The following is a 13,183-nucleotide window of genomic DNA, read 5'->3' as shown; positions in this document are numbered from 1 at the left end:
ATGGTTATTAAAGTTACATAGGTTTCAAGTGTACAATTCTGTAATACATCATCTATATATCACATTGTATGTCCAACACCCAGAGTCAGTTTTCCTTCCATCGCCACATACTTAATCTCATTTACCCTCATCTACAAACCCCCTCCCCAATTAGAGTAAATTTTTTAACACTTCATAGAAACAAGAGAGGGCTCTCTGTGAGGGTATCAAAGCTACCCTGAACCATGCCTCCTTCTAAATACACAGAAACTCTTTTCACATAAAAATGAGCAACAAATCAGTTACTATATGGAAAAAAAAATGAGTAGAATGACATCACTTCAGACAATGAAAGCACCTCAGAAACATGTTCACAGAATACACCAAGTTTCCAGTCTTTAATCTCAAAGTATTTTAAAAGGTGTTAAGAAAAAAAATCTAAAAGATACTAAAACATTTTAAAAACTAAAATTTTATTTTAATTTTAGAAATGAGAAGATAGAATTCAGAACATTAAAAATACAAGAAAAATTATTTCAGAAATTTTTAGTGAAGAGAACGTTCCTTTGGATATCTTAGAACTGAAACCATTTTTTCCTACATACCTCTTACTAATTCATTTAACAAATACCCTCTGAGTATTTATTCTGTGGGAGCAGTTACAGAAACATCAAGAGCAGGCCCTTGCCCTCCAAGAGGGAGTCAAATAAAGGTCCTTCCTCTCTTCCCACATCTTCCTTCCTTCCTTCCTGTGTCCTCTCTCTGCTCTTTACTTCCCCAACCTCCTTCCACTCCCCATCATAATGATTTCATGAATAAAATCTAATTTTAGAAGTTGTTGGTTTAAGAGCAAAGTATTTTATTCATTTGAAATTCCAATTTTGGAATAGTGATTTAAGATGTTGGAAAAAATTTATTTGGCTCACTTCCAAGCAGCTTATATTATACTATCAGCATGACCCTAAAACTCTGAAACTCTGTATAAAGAAGCTAAAGTATCCTGAACACTTTGGGAGGAAGGTCTATACAAATATAGTACAGGTTAGTCATATGATTAATTAACTGATTGATTGATTGATTGATTGACTGATTTTGCTTTTTTTTTTCCTTAATGCAGTCTTTTCTCTAAGAAAAGCTGAGGTACTGGAACAAAAATACAATAAGATTGTATTTATCTTCCTCAAATATTTAGAGCCAGCACATCTACATCTATAATAAGACATAGAATTGAGAAGCAAAGGAAATTTGTCAATATCAGTAGATTAATTTTGTTCAAGAACTTAATGTAAAACAGAGACAAACAGAAATCCAGGAAATTAACTATTTTCTGATGAGTATTATGTAGGATGGAGTTCTTACATTAAACAATTTGATGACAAGTAATGGCTATGCGATGCTACTCAATTCCTTTGAGGCCTATATGCCTGGCATTTTAAGTTCCAGTGATTGAAAGCATTATACCTTTCTGCCTCTCCTTTTCTTTTTACACTCCCTCATAGTCCTATAAAGCTCTGAGCTCATTTCATTCTTTTTTTCCTTCCCTTGTCTTCTCTCTCTTCAAAGATATTTCATAATGATTCTGCTTTTCAAAATCAAGACTGCTTGAACTTTAGCTGAGTGTAATGAAGTTTCAATCTTTCATACAATGGCAACTACATCCTCTTTTTGCTCTCTTGGTGTAGTCAGAATAGCAACTGCCCGGCGTGAACAATAGGACTACTTTTCAGTTCTAAGGGATTGGCTGCTGCTGAACAGCAGTGCACAGAAATAATCCTTGGCAATCCCATGAGTGACATTTCTCATTCCTTATCACCCATGCTGCACACAGCCGGAACTTGATAAGACACCCAGAAAGAAGATAATGGCTGCTATCAAGCTGTCTAGGTAGAAATAATAATAATCATTTGTTTATGGGAAAGCAGCTGTCCTATTGTTTTGGATTTCATAAAATCCCAGAATCAGATTCTCTCCCATGCCAGCTCCAACCCCATTCCCCATGCCAATCTAATCACTTTGGAGTTTTAATGATGGGCATTTTTTTCATGATCTTTTGATACAAAAGACAAGGATGCATGTAAATATCCTATAATCATATTCAGTCACAGGATGTATTTAAAGACTAGAGCAGAAGCATTTTATAGGAAGATTTGGAGGCTGGGAGGGCTTTGTAATGAATACAAGAACATCCAGTATCCCTTTTTAAAATATGCACAAAACCTAGAACTACTACAAATGAAAAGTCCAGTGATTATTCCACTCTGAAATCTTAACCCCCAAAGTTTCAAAAATAGATCTCAGTTCCTCAAAGTGAAACTTCAAAAGATTGTGATGTTGTGGTTGCCAACAATACCATAGGTATCTCTGTTCACTGCTTGTCTTTTATCCTAAACAGAACAACTCAAGGCTCAGAAGCATCCCGACTTTTTTTTTTAATAAAATTTATTGGGATGACAATAGTTCACAAAATTACATAGGTTTCAAGTGTACAATACTGTAATGTATCATCTACATATCACATTTTGTGTTCACCACCCAGAGTCAGTTCTCCTTCCATCACCATATATTTGACTCCCTTTACCCTCTTCTGATTTTAATGTCATTGTTTCCTTCCCTTTGTGCTAGATTGCTGGCTGGGACTGGATAGGTGAGGTGGTCACTTTATTTCCCAGTTTTATGATAGAGTGCTACCTCTGTCACAGTCATCTCCATGTAGGGTTATCAGTGGGTGCTACTTTCCTTTCTTTATTTGCCCCTCTATGTCTGGTGAAAGAACTAGGCAGCATGCCCTTCACTGTGAAACAGTACAAGTGAAAAGAACCAATTATATCAGTCTTTTTCTCTCCATGTGGTATTAAGACATAGCCAAAGCCTGCATTTTTACTTCTAGAGCTGGTAGATAACTTCATTCTACCATTACAGTGAGCAGAGGGACTGAGTTAACTTTGTCTCTCTTTCCTGTGGTTTCCATGACAATCATCATCACGTAATTTACCCAGGCTAAAATCACTTTCCCCCTGTGTCCCCTTTTAGTAAGGTATGCTAATGCCATGGAGAATAAAGGGGACAAAGATATGGACAGGGTAAGTAGAAAAGCAACTTTGAAGAATTCCCTACTGCCAAGTTTCTTTATTGTGCATCATAGAATTACTCTGTAAGCCAGATGTCTACTTGCCTCTGAGTAATTCCAGTCCTCTTCCTACTCAACAAGCACACCCAACTGAATCTCAATCCCTCTCTCTCTCTCTGTCTCTCTCTCTCTCTCTCTCTCTCCCTCTCTCTCTCTCTCTCTCTCTCTCTCTCTCTCATATCTCATTCCACAGAGGCATGCCTTAAGTACTACTTTCTTTGTGGGNCTCTCTCTCTCTCTCTCTCTCTCTCTCTCTCTCATATCTCATTCCACAGAGGCATGCCTTAAGTACTACTTTCTTTGTGGGGCCTTCCTCTACCCTTTCCCAACTTCTCCTGCCCTCTAACAGAATTAGTTAATCGTAGTGTTTTGTATATAGCTGTATTACAGTCTTTTCCATTCAGTACTGCATACCTTTTTTGCAACAAGAATGTGAATTCCAAGAAATTAAGTAAATGCCTTTTTATTTTTTATTCATCTTTAGGAAGGTAATCCGTCATAATGAATAAGGTTTTGTATCAAACAGATCTGGATGTGAATCCTAGTTCTGACATTAACTGTCCTTTGTCTTTGAGTTTCCTGGGACTCAATTTACTAATATTTAATGTATACTATGTATACTAGAGTGCTCCAAAGAATTTCAGAAAAAAGCTAGTCTATGTTTAACAGGCTACAGGAAAGCCTTTGACTGCATCAATCATGAAAAGCTATGGGCTGCTCTGAAAGGAATGGGTGTGCCTCAGCCCTTGACTGTCCTGATGTGTAACCTGTATTGTCGACCAGTAGCCACCGTCAGGACAGAATATGGAGAGTCAGAATGGTTTCCTGTAGGCAAAGGTGTTAGACAAGGGTGCATTTAATCTCCCTATTTATATGAACATACCTTGTGAAGAACTGGGCTAGACTCAGAGAAAGAAAGAGGGAAAATTGGTGGAAGAAATGGAATACTGTTCTGCCATAAGAAAAGATGAAATAGTGCCATTTGCAGCAACATGGATGGACCTTGAGGTTATTATGCTAAACGAAATAAGTCAGACAGAAGACATTGAGAATCATATGATTTCACTGATATATGGGATATAAAACCGAAAACAACAAAGAAACAAGACAAACAAATAAAGAAACAAAAATTCATAGACACAGACAATAGTTTAGTGGTTACCAGAGGGTAAGGGTGGAGGGGGTGGCAGATGAGGGTAAAAGGGATCAAATATATGGTGATAGAAGAACTGACTCTGGGTGGTGAACACACAGTGTGACATATAGATGATGTATTACAGAATTGTATCCCTGAAACCTATATAACTTTACTAGCCATTGTCATCCCAATAAACTTTAATAATGAAATAAAATAAAATAAAATATAAAAAGAAATACCAATAACTTAAGATATGCAGATGACACCATCTTACTGGCAGAAAGTAACAATGATTTGAAATGACTTCTAATGCAAGTAAAAGAAGAAAATGCCAAAGCAAGACTGTATTTGAACATCAAGAAGTCAAAAATCATGACTACAGAAGAAATACACACTTTAACATAGAAAATAAAGACATCAAAATTGTTAAAGATTTTGCTTACATTGGTTCAGTCATCAATTTAAATGGAGAAATGGAGACTGCAGCCAAGATATAAACAGAAGGCTGAGACTCAGAAGGGCAGCAGTGGAAGAATGAGGAAAGATCATTAAGAGCAAAGATGTGTCATTAGAGACGAAAGCTAAGATCATCCACAGCCTCATATCTAATTATTATGTACAGATACAAAAGCTTGACAGTAAAGAAGGCTGAGAGGGGAAAAAAGTGAATCATTTGCAATATCGTGCTGGAGGAGAGTCCTGCGGGTACTTTAGACCGCCAGAAAGACAAACAAGTGGGTCCTAGAGCAAATGAAGCCAGAAACATCACTGGAGGCAAAAACGAGACAACTGAAGCCATCCTACTTCAGGCGCATCATGAGAAGGGAGGGTTCTTTGGAAAAGACAATGCTGGGGAAAAATAGCAGGCAGCGTGAAAAGAGGAAGGCCAAATAGGAGATGGGTTGACTCCATAAAAGAAGCCACAGGCTGAGTCTACAGGAGCTGAGCAGGGCTTTTGAGGGTGGGGCAGTGTGGACATCACTCATTCATAGGGTCCCCAGGAGTTGGAGCTGACTCAATGGCATGTAACACACACAAAATGAGGCTTTCATAAAGTTTTTAAAAAAGAACTAAGTGAATTAAAATTTGTGTATGTGAAATGTTTAACATAATACTGACATGCAATAAGCTCTCAATAAATAGTACCTATTGTTATGATTGTAATTAACATGGTGTCCCCACACACCCCACAACAGATTATCAATAAATATATATTAAAGAGTAAAATAAAAACACAAATAAACTACACACACACACACACACAAAAGCACACACACACACACACACACACATATACACACACACACAGCCATATACACATACCATCACCCTCCCACTATAAACTGCATTGCTCTCTGATTATCTGACCTCTCAAAATGAGACATAGTCTGTTGACCTACAGGGTATATAACAAGAGAAAAAAACTGATCACAAGAGCATTTGCAGGAATTCTCCTTTCTAGCAGCTTTACTGTAAATGGCGGTCTCACGGAACCCACAGGTACTCCTCTGTGAGTGCCGAATATGCCTCTCTCCTTGTGACATCTGTCTGAAAACACAGGAGGGGAGATAACAAGAGCACTGTACATCTCACCCACGACCTGCAGTCCTACAAAGGGAAAAGCAGAGGTAATTGAGTGTATGTTTGCTTGCCAGAATGAGTGAGTCATGGCAGAATTCAGGAAGCAAGGAGATGTGGCCTTGAACTTGCACTTCCTTTTCACAATAGCCATTTTTTGCAAAAGTCATTATAAATCATCTGGTCTTTCACCACAAGTGACTTAAAATCCTGGAAGTGTCTGGATTCAGACTTGGCATTTCCCCCATATGACACCAAAGGGGTTAATGCCTGGCCAGTAATCAAAGTCTGGCAGCTCCTACTGCACGCATAATGGGCATTGTTGTTCCTGAGAGTTTGTCTGTTTTTTCTGGCAGGCTTTGCTATTTGGAGCTGATTCTAAAACAGAAAAGGAAAAAGTCAGTATTTTTTAAGCACACATGCAACAAAACATAAGGCTGGTCATAGAACTGTTGTTTTGCTAGATTTCCAGGAAAGTCGTTGGCTTCCTATTCAGAGAAGATAAATTGTCAACTTAAAATACCTTTATCTCAAAATAAATTAATTTATATATGTACATGAGACACGCATAATGTCCTGAGGTGGCTGTCTTCTCTCAGATATGAAGCAACACAACTATATTAGCTAATACGTGAACTGTGGCTGGCCCATCCATCTGCATAGAACATCCATTTGCATGACGTTATTAATGGACTCACTCATCAACCTTCTCAGGTCACTTGCAATCTCAGGACCTGTTCTTTACTCCCATTTGATGGGCCCCCACAAGATGTTCTCATCTGAAATGACATGAATATGTCTAAGTTACCAATCCAACAAAATCCTATTACAAAACATCAGATTCTATTCCAGTGGGAAGGGCCAGAGGTTGTTGTTGTTGTTGTTTTTTTAATTCCCAGTATGTCATAAACCAACACTTGTATAAACCAAAATCACACACTTGGGCGTCAACATCACATCTAACTGTTATATTGGGTTGTAGGAAAAGTCATGATGTATTTTTACTGTTTTTTGTTGCAAAAATGTGTCATGACTTTTCCGACAACCCAATAGAAGGTTTTAAACATTTACGCTAGGGCTGGCTGAGTGGCTCAGTTGGTTAAGATCTCCCTCAAGAGTGAGAGCTCTGAGCAACAAGGTTGCCAATTTGATTCCCGGCCCGAGCTGAGCACTGATGAGTGAGCTGCCAACAGTTGGCAGGATGGCTCAGCTAAAAACAACAACAACAACAACAACAACAACAACAAAAACACTTACTCTTAGTGTCTGTATTTACCTTGTCAGGGATCCATAACAAACAGTTTGTGGATCACACTGGTTCATGGACCATACTTTGCTGGACTTGGATATATAATAGTTGTAGTGCTGATTGACTATATTCTAGAGCAAGGGTCACAAACTTTTTCTGTAAAGAGCCATAGAGTAAATATTTTAGGCTTTGGAAACCATATAGACTCTTGTCGCTGCTGTTGTAACGACAAATAGTCTTAGACAATAAAAAAATGAATGGGCATCGCTATATTCCAATAAAATTGTTTTTAAAAAGTAGGCTGAAGGCTGGATTTGTCTGGAGTTTCGCAAACCTGGATGAAGATAGTGACAATGATGGTGATGATGATGATGATGAGGAGGAGGAGGATAGCTAACATTTACTGACCAGCTATTATGTGTCAGTCCCTTTCTATCCCTCCACTATAGCCATGGGTTAGATAACATTGTTTTGATTTTACAGATAATAAAAATGTGACATCAAGAAATTATCTCAGTTTATTCTGAAAATAAGTGGATGGGTCAGGACCCAAACCACAGCCCCTGGGCTCACACTATACTACACATGTAATGAATGAGGTGTCTTTCACTATGAATGAAAACCTTATATTAGTGTCAGCTTGGTCATCTTTTTTTCCTGTCTCATTGCTCCACCCATCATCCACCTCAGCATTACCAAGATCTTGGCGTTCAGTCATGCTATAGAGTCCATATGGAATCAGGGCCAGGCATAGAGCGTCTACAAGAACCACACTCATCCATGCATTTACTTATTCAACAAATATGGGTTGAATGCTCATTTTGTGCCATATACAGTGTCATAAGCAGGGAGCTTTCACAGTGAACAAAATACACAAGATCCTGCTCTTAAAAAGCTTACATTCTAATAAAGGGAGGGAGATAATAAGCAAAGAAATGTATATCCTATGGAGGGAGGGGTGAGTCATGTTTTGAACAAAAATAAAGCAAAGAAAGAGGATAGTGACGAGGAGATGTCTCTCTTTTATCTAACTGTACTCTTCTTCACCAACCAAATACGTAAACTCCAAACATACCTACCAGGTATAAAATATTATATTTACAGGATTCTGCCTCATATCTTTACCAGTATTTTCCCCATAACCGTATTGGAAGGGACACTGAGGAAGAAAATAGTCCATTCATTAATGCTGCAAATATTTATTGAGCGGCTACTTCGTGCCAGGTGCTGTTTTCAGAACAGAGAGTTCCACAGTGAGCCAAATAGAAAAAAAACCTTACTGTCATGGGCTTCCATTATGGCCAAGGGAGTTGGAGAATAAACAAAAAATAGTAAACACATGTTAGAAGGTGATAAGTAAAAACAGAGTGAAAAAAGGCGTAGTGAGATAAGGAGACCTGGAGTGTGAAGTGGAAGAGGCCAGGTTGTAATTTTAATAGTTAAACAACTTTCCCTCAGTAGGGTAATATGTGACTAAAACAATGCCAGCAAGGCTTGGTTTTTAGTTCACCCATTACTATAGTCAGAGTGTCATCAATTAAAAAAAAAAAAAACCCACAGGATGTTTTGTGTTGAGTGTTCTATTTAAGTCTATAGAAAAAAATGTTGTTCTTTCAAAGTCATTTTTTGCCCTTCCCTTTCCCTTACTTCAGAGAAAATGTTAAGAGGCTGGTAGCTGAAACAATGTCGGGATGGGAGAGGGGAAAGGAAGGAAAAACTAAGGGCCAGCATTCACGTAGGGTGACTGTTTTAACAAGGATGTAGCTATGACCCAGCCCTCCTGGGTCCCAAGACAGCCTTGCTAAGGAACCCACAAAAACAGGGCTGGCAGACACTGAGCATTTTCCATTAAGTATGGCATTCACTTTTTTGAAAAATAATGAGATGTTAACATAGATTTGAAATTTAATCAGATCCAACTTGGGAACATGGTGTTTTCCTGCAAATGTGAAATACTTCTAAGCTTTTAGGAAAATATCATCCATATAAAGGCTAACTGCTGTTTTACATATAAAACTGCCATTCTTCATTGGTTTCTCAGCAAAGAAAAAAATATAATAAAATGAAACATTGCCTCAAAGACTTCTATTTTCTTGTGAATGTTAATTGTTTTCAAGGATTTTTTTTTTTTATAATTCTAACAAACTAGGAAGAGTGCTTGCAAGCTTAAGGCAAGGATTAGAGGATTTCAGTTCATAAATCATGAAAACAGAAATAAGTGAAATCTATTTCTTAATAACACTGTTAAAGAGATCTCAACAAATTAATTAAAATATTATTTAATTAGTGCTGGGAATGCCAATTATCAGTAATTCTGCCTAAAATCAAAAGAGAGTCAAAGTCAAATCTGCTTGCTTGGAAAGAATGTGCTAGTAACTAACCACCACACTATGCCACCAGCAATAACAGTGCTGTGAGCACAGATGTATTGTGTTAGGAACTATTCTATTGTAAGCATTTTGCTAAGTCTTCTACAGGATGTATTTTAGCAAATCCTTACCACGTCCATGGAAGAGAGACATTATTCCCATTTCACAGATGAGAAGCCTGGCTCAGAATGTGAAGTAATGTACTAAAGGGAATACAGCTAATAAGGCTGGATTCTACCAAATCTCTCTGCTTCTAAAATTGGAACTCTAGCCATAACTTTCTCCCTCTTATTTTTTCTACACTTCTCCTTTCTTCCCATAGTCTCTTCCATGGGTATGTACTTCTTTTACAATTGAAAACAAATCTTTTTTTGGAGAATATTTGTTATGTATTCACTACACTTACTTGATCACTAATCAGTTTAGTCTGTAAACCTCAGAAAAAAGTCCTCAGGGATGTCACACAGGCAAGTTCCATTGAGTGTCTGCGTTCGAAGCCTGGGCCTTTTCTATAAGCTTGATATTTTCCATCTGTGCGTATATTTAGATGTTTAGACATCTAAACATGTTTAGACACATGTTTAGACACACAGTCCTATTATTAAACATCCAGAGTAATAAAACAAATGCATTGGTGGAAGGCATTTTTATCTACCCTATTAAAAGACTTTTCACATTAAAATATAAATCCCTATTTCATTTGTTTGGAAAGTAAATTGCCTGAAACTGTGAAGTGCCTTTTTTTTTTTTCCCAGAATAAAGTTCTCTAGGGTGTTAGGGCAGGCAGGCTGGGTCCTGGGAGTCACTATTACCTCAATTGAATAAATCAAGCTGTTTTCCACATGTCAAGTCTATCCCAAAATCCACTGGTCAAATGAGGACTAAGAACCCTTCCTTCCCCGATCCATTCCTTACCCTCACCCTGAGAATTCTCTTAAGGCCACTAATTTTTTTCTAACCCAGACAGGACAGAGGAACTAAACTGAGGAACTAAACCTGGGTAGTTATGGCAAAGGGGAAATGTCACAAATGGGAGGAGATCTGACAGAATTCTGATAAGCCCCTCAAATAACCACTGGCCCAAAATGTCTTAAATGGGTTTCCATTTATACAAATTAAATATATTTATTTTTCAACATCACATGTGTCACCTATAGACAGATCCACCTAGGTAATAATCTTGAATATCTGTATCAGTGAAAGAGAACATTGGACTATGGGTGTCAAGTTCAATGTGTATTAGAAGCACTTGGAGTGATTTTCAACTTACACAATTTGGGCACCACAGCTGAAAATTCTGATTCAGTGAATCTGGGGGACCCAGGCATCAGCATCTTAATAAGTTCTCACCTCACACCTACCCACCATCACACACAAATACATAAACATGAATCTGAAACCAGCCTAATTCTGAAAAGCACTGGGCTACTCAGTGAAAAATGGTAGACTATCCCCCCAGATTAGGGAAAGTGAAGAAGACATTCTATAGGAGAGCCTCCAAGCAAGGAATCACTCCTGACTTTTCCAAGATGCTCACTGGAAAAGTGTGTACAGCCTTTATAAAGAGAATCAAGGCTATGCAGCTCTTTAACATAATGTGTTTGGTTTAAAAATTAAACGGGTCATCGGTATTCATCTCTTGAACCCCTTCTGCCACTCACAAACCTTGGCCCTATTTTTGTACTACATTACCCATTCTCCATATTTCTATTATTATAATTTCTGACATGAAATTTTATGTAAAGATCAATAGGTGCTTCTAAGAAAAGCAAAAAAATGAAAAGTTTGTCCCTTCTCAGAGCTCATTAAACCAATGAACTCCTATGCACTGCCAGCTCAGTCTACCATAACAAAAGACCCCAGTCTGGGTGGATTACTCAATAGTAATATGTTTTGCACAGTTTTAGAGACTGAGAAGTCCAAGATCAAGGTGCCAGATTCCTGGTAAGAGCTCTGTTCAGGCTTGCAGATGGCTGCCTTCTCACTGTATCCCTACATGGGAGAGAGAGAGGTCTGGGATGTCTTCCTCCTTTTATAAGGACGCTAATCCCATCATGGGAACCCCATGAACCCCTCTAAATGTGATTATCTCCCAAAGGTCTCACCTCCAAGTATCATAACATTGGGGGTTCAACATATAAAATTTTAGAGGAATACAAACATTCAGTCCCTAATATGCACAAAGATAAATTTTATATTTTTCAGAGGAGAGGCCATGAACAACTGCCTACACATGGAGATATCAGGTCATCGTTTCCTTCAAATAAGTCACCAAAAATATCAACTGATTTGAAAGACTGTAAATCAGTCTTATTTCCAAAGTAAAGATGATGATGTCAGTTTCCACCATATCAACAATTAAGTATTTGTATAAATATAGCAATAACAAAGGATGAAATTCAAGAATCTACTACTCAAGTTGTTGTTTGCTTTATAATAATTGCTTGGCTAGTGACATCTGAGGTCTGAAAATTAAGTTTGAGAACTTGCCCCTGTGCACTTACATTGGCAGCACTATACAAACAGCTCGGTGAGGTTTCATAACCTTGGTATATCAGTGTCTCACAGATGTGTTCGTGTTGACATGTAGCGGTGTCTTGCTGAGTGGCGTTCATTATTATTATTGCATGTTTTTGTGTGCAGTCGCGAGAATGTCTGAGTTTGAATTAGAGCAATGATCAAACATTAAATTTCTTGTTAAACTTGGCAAGACTGGAAGTAAAATCAGGAACATGTTAGTCCAAGTTTATGGGGATAATGCCATGAAGAAAACGGCAGTGCGCAATGGATTTAACATTTTTCTGAGAGGAGAGAACGTCACTGATGAAGAGAGGTCAGGGCAGCCAGTAGCAAACAGAACTGATGAAAACATTGCAAAAATTCATCAAATTGTGCTTCAAAATCATCAGCTGACTGTGAGAAGCACAACAGACCAAGTAAACATTGAGAGAAACAGTTAGGAAAATCTTAACGGAAAATCTTGGCATGAGAAAGGTGTGTGCAAAAATGGTCCCAAAGGAGCTTACCTATGAACAAAAGTAAAGGAGAGTCAAAGTTTGCCAAGACCTTTTGGAGTGACAAGACGATATTTTGGGCCATGTTATCACTGGTGATGAACCATGGGTGTATCAATACGACCCTGAGACAAAACGTCAAAGTGCACAATGGAAGTCAGCCAGTTCTCCATGACAAAAAAGTTCTATCAGTCCAAATTGAGAATCGAAATGATGTTGCTAACTTTTTAAATATCAGGTGGATTATTCATTATGAATTTGTACCGACTGGACAAACAGTTAACCAAATTAACCAAGTTTACTATTTGGAAGTGCTGAAAAGGTTGGGTGAAAAAATTAGACGAAAACAACCTGAACTTTTTGCCAACAATTCATGGCTCTTGCATCACGACAATGCACCAGCTCACATGGCACTGTCTGTGAGGGAGTTTTTAGTGAGTAAACAAATAACTGTATTGGAATACCCTCTGTACTCACCTGATTTGGTCCCGAATAACTTCTTTACCTAAAGATAAATGAAATATTGAAAGTAAGACATTTTGATGATATTCAGGACATCAAGGGTAATATGACGACAGCTCTGATGGCCATTCCAGAAAAAGAGTTCCAAAATTGCTTTGAAGAGTAGATTAGGCGCTGGCATTGGTGCATAGCTTCCCAAGGGGAGTACTTCAAAGGTGACCATAGTGGGCCGGCCAAGTGGCGCGATGGTTAAGAACTGGCTTGGGA

At 38.1% G+C, this 13,183-nt stretch overlaps 1 long non-coding RNA gene across 1 annotated transcript in view; it reads right to left on the bottom strand.

The window, feature by feature from the left end:
* Window positions 1–5,249: 5,249 nt before the first annotated feature.
* The window catches only part of LOC109371980 (uncharacterized), a 16,621-nt gene continuing 8,687 nt past the window's right edge, over window positions 5,250–13,183 (bottom strand). The window contains exons 4-5 of the long non-coding RNA XR_002121975.1: window positions 12,932–12,959; window positions 5,250–6,200 (exon numbers count right to left, since the gene is read on the bottom strand). This is a non-coding gene — a long non-coding RNA (uncharacterized LOC109371980). The remainder of the gene's footprint in view (window positions 6,201–12,931; window positions 12,960–13,183) is intronic.

The sequence above is a fragment of the Hipposideros armiger genome, unplaced genomic scaffold (assembly GCF_001890085.2).
Source record: "Hipposideros armiger isolate ML-2016 unplaced genomic scaffold, ASM189008v1 scaffold_606, whole genome shotgun sequence".
Classification (NCBI taxonomy): Eukaryota; Metazoa; Chordata; class Mammalia; order Chiroptera; family Hipposideridae; genus Hipposideros; species Hipposideros armiger.
The sequence above is the reverse complement of the archived record's forward strand: the minus strand, read 5'-3'. Positions and strand labels throughout refer to the sequence as shown.